The 7,868-nt window shown below is 48.8% G+C and overlaps 1 long non-coding RNA gene across 1 annotated transcript; it reads left to right on the plus strand.

Annotated features, from left to right (window-relative positions):
* Positions 1-537: 537 nt before the first annotated feature.
* On the plus strand, positions 538-3,930 carry LOC124673909. The gene is made up of 2 exons (XR_006992862.1): positions 538-745; positions 3,484-3,930. It is a non-coding gene; the product is annotated as an uncharacterized LOC124673909 (long non-coding RNA).
* The last annotated feature ends 3,938 nt before the right edge of the window (positions 3,931-7,868 follow it).

Raw genomic sequence — 7,868 nt, forward strand, 5'->3', positions numbered from 1 at the left:
TACATTCTCGATCGCGTGATAACCTGCTTCTGATATTGGCAACGCAGGAAACGACGAAGCTCCGCGATGGCCATGGCCGGCAGGAGGAGCAGATCCATCAGAAGCTTGCTGTGGCGCAAGACTGGCGGCAGGAAGGCATCAGGGACGAGCAACTGGCTGCCTTTTGCGAGATGCTGCTGTTGGTCTCCATGGCAAGCCGCCACCGGCAACCTTCCTGACACCTCTGTGAGATGCCGCTGCCGGCCACCATTCTGTTTGCAGCGAGCTTGGCATGCCTGATGGTGCGCCACCTCCATGGCTTATAAACATGCATTTCTTTTAAAAGAAATTCTCCATGCAACCATTCTTCTGGTTGGCTGTTCTTTTGGTTACTGGACAATTGTGAACTGACATAAAATAATTTTGCAGAGATATGGTATGTTGCCTGTTGCTCGTTCGCCACGCTCTCGCTCCCTGCTGTTGCTGGCTGAGCGGGCCAAGGGCAGGGAGGGACCGAGCTACATCCATATTCCCGGTGGCCAGTCGGGACGAGCAACGTTGCGATGGCCGTGTTAGGAGGAAGGAGCGGGGCCATCAGAAGCTCGGTGTGGTGCAAGACTGGTGGCAGGGAGGTGTGGAGAAGAGCTGGTGGTTGCCTTTGCGAGGTGCTGCTACTGGGCTCCATGGGGAGCCGCCGCCGGCAATCTCCTGTTCCCAGCCACCATTCCGTGTCGTAGCAGGACGCCACCCCAACAAGCTTCTCCCGGTGAGCTCTCTTTCCTCCTCCATGTAGCCTTGCGAAAATTTCTTTCCCTCGTGTTAAATTGGGCATGTCAGTAGTAAATAAAAGCTTATGTGTATAAAAACCCCACAAGGTTCGTTTCAGATGTGATCGATAGATCAATCTCATCAGCAGCACATCTGTATGTGTATTTTTTGGGTGTGTCTTGGTTAGAGGATTGAACAAGTCTTGGGTAATCCTCAACTTCTCAACGATGTTCCCTGTTTTCTGTGGCATTGTTATTGTGAATTAAATCCATGTGCAGTAGCAGCGACTTGCCTTGGGTAATATTGCAGAGATATATGGTTTCGTGATACTTATGTATTACTTATTGTTTGCATGATATTGGTAATTTTGACATCTGCCCATTGGCCTGGGAATAAAGGTGAATTTTCTTTGTTGGTGTCTGCTGTGTATGGTTGATACTTTGCTATGTTTGTGAAAATAATTGTGTTCAATAGGCTCCGTCAAATGTTTAATAGTTTGCTTCTGCAACAAATGTTCAAGTTTTTTGTGTATTAAATTTGGTCGTTGGTACTTCATTGATGTTGCAAAATTTATGTAGTGCAACTCTTTGTTTGCTGCTGCGTATGGATGTTTCATGTCTGGGTCTATGTCGGAATGTATACTTGGTTATGGGCTCTCGCCGACGGGTGCTCGCCTCCACCGCCCATCCTAGCCGAGGCGAAGCGCGCTCCCTCTCATGCCCTCGGCCTCGCGCTGGCGCCAGAGTGGCATGCCTCGCCTCGTTTGGTGAGGTGGCATGCCCTCTCCTCTGGTCTCCGCCACGGCCCATGCATCCTAGCTAGCCAACATAGTGCGCCCTCTCCTCTTCGTCGACGTCGCCAAAGTCCAAAGTCACAAGTCACGCGATAGCCGACACGCGGCTAGGGTGGCCATGGCCTTGTACTTATAGGCAGTGGCGGGGCAGCATGCCAGAGCGAGTTTTCGGGGGTGGTAGTGGCGCGCGGGAAGGAGATCGATAGCCGAGGCGTCGCGCGGTTGAGAGAGAGAGAGTCCGCGTGCGCCAATGAAATGAGAGAGATAACCGAGGCGTTCCTTGCGCGCGTGTGCCGCCTCCTTGAGGCCAATGGAATGAAAATGAATAGAGAGAGATATTGGAGTCTTGATGGAGAGAAAAAAAAGAAAAGAAGCAGAGATAAGTGGTGGGTGCTGCACATTTCCTTCATTTGATGCGTGCACATGGCGGAGCGCTCCGCAGGATTTCCGACTCGAACCGGGAAATTGAAGGGATCCCTTGTTTTTTTTTTTGTCTGTTTTACTGGAGATGGAAAGGAGCTGTAGGATTTTGCCGCAGCGGATGGACACGCTCGCGCAGCGCGGGCCAACCTGGGTCACACTGACAGGCAGGCCCCAAGCGGCGTGGACTGTGCGCTGTTGGCCTGCATCACCAGTCGATTCACCGCTTGCATCGGTCGCTACGTATTGGCTAGCCTGTGTCGGGCCCCAGTTCCGACTCGAATCGGGAAACTGGACGGAGGAGTACGTGGGTAGTATATACTGGAGTAGCTAGGTAGGCCGTGGCGCTACTCTACGGCAGATCGAAGAGAACACGATAGATGACGACGACGATGATGAGCGTGGAGGGCGACTTCAGGGCCATGGCGGAGGCAGGCGTGGACGGAGCGCTCCGCAGGAACCTGCCCACCTTCCGTTCAGAGACGGCCCGGTTGCTAGGCAAGATGCAGCGTCAGATGGACTCTCCCCCCGTGCATCGGGACCTTCCGTGCATCTTCTCCGTGGAGGTGTTCGCTCAGGAGAGGGCTGGGAACCTCAGGCGAGGTGCGGCGGAGTTCGGGGGAGACGACGCCGTGAAGCTGAGGGAGCACGCGGCTACGATAGAGACACTCTGTGCCGACACTGACACGTTCCTGCACAAGATCGTGTCTTCACCTTATTTTCAGAGGGCTAGGTTGCTTTCGATCCACCGGGAAGCAGCAGGGACGCTGCCAATGGACACGGTGTTTCTCTTGTTAATATAAAATAAAATAGAAATATAATTAAATCCCTACGTGATAAGTTGGTCAAACAAAAGAATTGTAGCATTGATATGCTCCATAGATTAGTTCTGTTCACTATCACAACTCAGTATGTGCAGAAGTACTGCACTAATGTTGTCGGGACTTCTTAGTATATTATTTGAATCATGTATGCCTTGCGTATCACATTGATCTCATGTTATCTCTAGATTTTCTTCCAAATGGAAGTTTGCCGCCTTTCTAATCAAGCTTTCATGTTGCCTTTATTGAAGACATATATACGCCGTAGTATGAGTGATATAGCATTTTGATTGAAAATTCGCAAGTCTTTGTCTGCTGCCATGTTATTGTAAGCTTCCGAGTTAGAATAAACCTGTGACTGTCAGTGGTGGCACTTATATTCCAAGTTATGAAGTTGTAGATGTTTTCTCCTTTTTTTAGATGCCTCTTATTCGTTAACCATGTGGTGATCTTTAAGGTCTTGGTCTGGACAAGTAGATTAGTCAATGGTCTACTCTAAATTAGCAACAGCCTCCTTTTGCTGACGTGTTGCTTGTTGCAAGATTAGACTCATGTACTGTTCCCGAATTTGAAATTTAAACTACATGTTGCACATTCTGTTTGCCTACTTCATTCTCCAACTTATTATTGAAACCACCATCCTCCGAATCTATTGTCGCTACTCTGGAGCTGACCATCAAGATTTGGTTCATGTTGTTCAAGGATATATCCAGGAGGAGGGCTAGATGGCAGCAAGAAACCTGCAGCCTGATGCATCATCGATCAGGGTGTAAGCTGGAAGGGCCAAGGGAGAAGTAACCGTCTTATACATGCCTTGCTCTGTGCATCAGCGTTTTTTTTGTTACTCTGGTTGTAATGCAGCGCTAGTGAGGTTTCAGATTCTGAAGAATCTTGTATTGCATCATGTCGGTGTTGTATGTAACCCTCCTACGATGTGATTGCGGAAAGGTGTGCTGCTGTGCATCAGCTATTCTTTGATGCTGATTGCTGGGCAGTTTTCCGGTGGATTAGAGTTGTGGTGGAGTTTGTATGTCTCGTGGGCTACTTATTGCCTTGAACGGAAGTATGCTATTTGCTGTTCTGGTTTGGATGTCCAAATACAAGGCAAGGTCGTGCCAAAAATTTAAGTGACCCCTGCCATTTTCTTCACGTAGCTTGTTTTTCTATTATTTCCTCTAGTTGATTATACTTCCGTGATGCCAAAGAAAAATAAAGCGAAATAAGAAGTAAGAACTTACAATAATAGGTACTTATGAGGTGATCAAGTAGCCGTGATTGATGGATCAAACGAATAGCTGTTTGTGTAGCGAGTTACTAGTATACTAACATGCATGCGAGCCAGGAAAGCAGTTGCCATCTGTCTGGAGCAATCGATCGAGAAGCTGTCTGTGTTGCTGGTTTCGAACTAGCCACGACTAGTACAATGGAGTCGTCAAACCGATGTCGCGGAATGAAGGGATGTTTTTGGTCGATTTGATGCATGGCAGTTGTTCCGATCCGCCAGTTGGTCCTTGTTTTGCATCGGGTGTTTCGAGGCTAGAGAAGAAAAAAAGAGAGAATCAAATTAATTAGTTAAAGACTCGTGCACTCCCAATCTTTTTAGATTAGACTAGAGGATGGAGATCCATCAAGCTAGCACCCAGGGTAGATGTACGCTAGATTACTGATACTGAATGTTCAGAAAAAAGGCACCAGTCATGGCGAATTTTTGTATCCTTTCTTCATAGATTGATTGGGTGAACAAGAAGTACACTTGTTTGGTGTAGAAGAAATTTTGTGCAATTTTATTGAATTGTATTCTTAGAAAGAAGAAGAGAAAAACCGAGGCAAAGCTGAGGAAACCATTTGCAGCATCCCCATGTACGTGCTTAGTTACCTAGCTGTTTCGGCTCCAGCTAGCTGCTCTCTGGTTCTTTGACCGTCGGTAGATGAAGGCAGCACTAGGTAGGGAGGGAGAATGTGAGCGGTGATCCTGGAGGTAGACATGGCAGGCCATCCCGAGTCGTGTGTAGGACATGCATGGAGGCACGGGCGCCCAAACGACCCGGCCTCTGCTCTCTCGTCCAGGCGAGTTGTCCCTGTCATGCCCTCGGCCTCGCCGGCGCCAGAGTGGCATGCCTCGCCTCGTTCGCCAGATCTGGTCGCCGGGGCTAAAGTGGTCACCCGCTGAGAAGTGCTCGCCTCACCTCCGCCACTGCCCATGCATCCCAGCTAGCCGACATAGTGCGCCCTCTCCTCTTCGTCGCCGTCGCCAAAGTCCACTAATTAATCAAATCCTAATCACTTTGCATAATTGCGTGTGCATGCAGCCCATTAAACTATGTGTGTTACTTTATGTTGAATTGCCACTTGTTAAAGTTAAGTGATATATTGTGTCTTATTGTCTTTTTATTTATGTGTGTCTTTCGATCTACAAATTAAGGTATTATGCCACATTGTGTTGTGGCAAATATCCGTTTTCATAACGTATCCGCTACCTATTCGTTTTATATTCGTATCCGATGATTTCTGTTGTCATATTTGTTTACGGGGTTTCCGATTTTATTTTCGATTTCGACAAGATAGAGGGAAACAAAAATGATAAATTATGTTTACTGTTCGGTTTCATTTTCAACCCTAATCGTGGCGGCACGTCGCACGAGTGAGCTGTCGGTGTTTGTTCCACGTGGCACGTCGCACGGATCAAAATACTCCTGCTCGCCTCGGGTCCGTTGCAGTTTCCAGTTCAGACTCTCGAGTCGGAAATTCAAGGCGGCCAGTCAAAATACTCCTGGGAGCTAGCCTGTGTCGGGTCCGATTTCTGATTCCGAGTTCCGACTCGAAACGGGAAATTGAAGGGAGGAGTACGTGGGTATATAGCTAGGTAGGCCGTGGCGCTACTCTACGGCAGAAGAGAACACGATTGATGACGACGATGATGATGAGCGTGGAGGGCGACTTCAGGGCCATGGCGGAGGCAGGCGTGGACGGAGCGCTCCGCAGGAACCTGCCCACCTTCCGTTCAGAGACGGCCCGGTTGCTACGCAAGATGCAGCGTCAGATGGACTCTCCCCCCGTGCATCGGGACCTTCCGTGCATCTTCTCCGAGCTTCGACGGGCAGAAGCCCTCGAGGACAACAACGCCGACCTCATCAACTCCATGGCCGCCGTCAGGGACTACTGCCGCTACGGGGCCGCCCACTTCGCCGCCAAGGAGCCGGCGCTCGCGGAGGCCCTGCGCGGCAAGGCGGCGTGGTCGGACGCCACGCGCGCAGAGTTCGTGGAGATCGCCGCCGGCGCGCGCGCCCTGCGGGGCGTGTGCCTCAAGATGCTGGCGGAGGCGGAGGAGGGCCACATCGTCTGCATGGCCACGGCAGATTACCTCGCGTACGTGGCCGAGGACACGCCCTACGAAGAATGGGGCCCCGACTCCATCCCCGCCTTCATGTACCAGGCGGTTGTCGACCAGCTGGGCGCCGCGGACCCCGACGTCACGCGCTTCATGGAGGTGTTCGCTCAGGAGAGGGCTGGGAGCCTCACGCGAGGTGCGGCGGAGTTCGGGGAGACGACGCCGTGAAGCTCAGGGAGCACGCCGCTACGGTAGAGGCGCTCTGTGCCGACGCCGACACGTTCCTGCACAAGATCGTGTCTTCACCTTATTTTCAGAGGGCTAGGTTGTTTTCGATCCTCCGGGAAGCAGCCGGTGGACCATGACACGGTGTTTCTCTATTTATAAAATAGTAAATATAATTAAATCCCTACGTGGTAAGTTGGTCAAACAAAAGAATTGTAGCATCAAACGGGTTATTCTGGTTTAGATCCTTAGTTTATTTTGATCCAAGGTTGTAGTATTCAACATGCTATGTAATTCCTCCGTCAAGGATTACGAGGTTAGAGAGTTTTTTCAATTTGTTAGATATTATAAGTCTTCTTTTATTTATTGTTCTCTTTTCCTTAATGTCCTATTTTCTCTCTCTTCTCTCATATATGTAAAAAACATTGGTGCATGCAATAATTAATAAGGGGAGTTGCAAATTTTTCTGATCCTATCGAAGTAGCCCTCTTGGAAGCTTCTAATCACCGATGTTTGTTCTGATTGTCGATCCCAGTACGTGACCAGAACAAGAGCAATCCCTTCCCTACGTGACATTCCGCGACATTCTATTTCACATAAAATGACATCCTATATATGAATCTTATTCTCCGGACCATTCCGGAACTCCTCGTGACGTCCGGGATCTCATCCGGGACTCCGAACAAATATTCCAACTTCATTCCATATTCAAGTACTACCATTTCAACATCCAACTTTAAGTGTGTCACCCTACGGTTCGTGAACTATGCGGACATGGTTGAGTACTCACTCCGACCAATAACCAATAGCGGGATCTGGAGATCCATAATGGCTCCCACATATTCAACGATGACATTAGTGATCGAATGAACCATACACATATAATACCAATTCCCTTTGTCACGCGATATTTTACTTGTCCGAGGTTTGATCTTCGGTATCACTTTATACCTTGTTCAACCTCGTCTCGACAAGTACTCTTTACTCGTACCGTGGTATGTGGTCTCTTATGAACTTATTCATATGCTTGCAAAGTTGGACTTAAACAAAACCTTATATGTGGAGTAATAATATGAAAAAGAGGGAGTATACGATCAGAGAGAGAGATAGACAGAAAGGGAGGGAAGTCATTTTAATCAAGGACGTACTGAATCCACAAGCAAGCTGGATACATTTTACTGCTACATCTAATGACAGTACAATTCATGGAGAACTCGGGGAAAAACCGAGTTGTTGGCGTTGGAGATAAACCTCATGTGACCTGGAGCGTGCTGGGTTAGTCTACACAATGAGTCAGACAAACCTGCCGTCCACGTTGTACTAAACAACGGTCGTTTGGAGAACACCAAAAACGTCAGGAACGCAGAACCTGCTTTGGCAATAACCTAAACTGATTCTTTTTGAATGACAGTCCAGACGGCAAAAGTCTCGAAAAGTTACACCGACAAAGGAACCCTAGCGGCAGAAAATTGACAGGCAAAGTAGGAGGGCACGCCAAGTAGCTTGGCATTAGCTTAACCGGTTGTTTTATTTG

Source organism: Lolium rigidum, chromosome 7 (genome assembly GCF_022539505.1).
Source record: "Lolium rigidum isolate FL_2022 chromosome 7, APGP_CSIRO_Lrig_0.1, whole genome shotgun sequence".
Lineage (NCBI taxonomy): Eukaryota > Viridiplantae > Streptophyta > Magnoliopsida > Poales > Poaceae > Lolium > Lolium rigidum.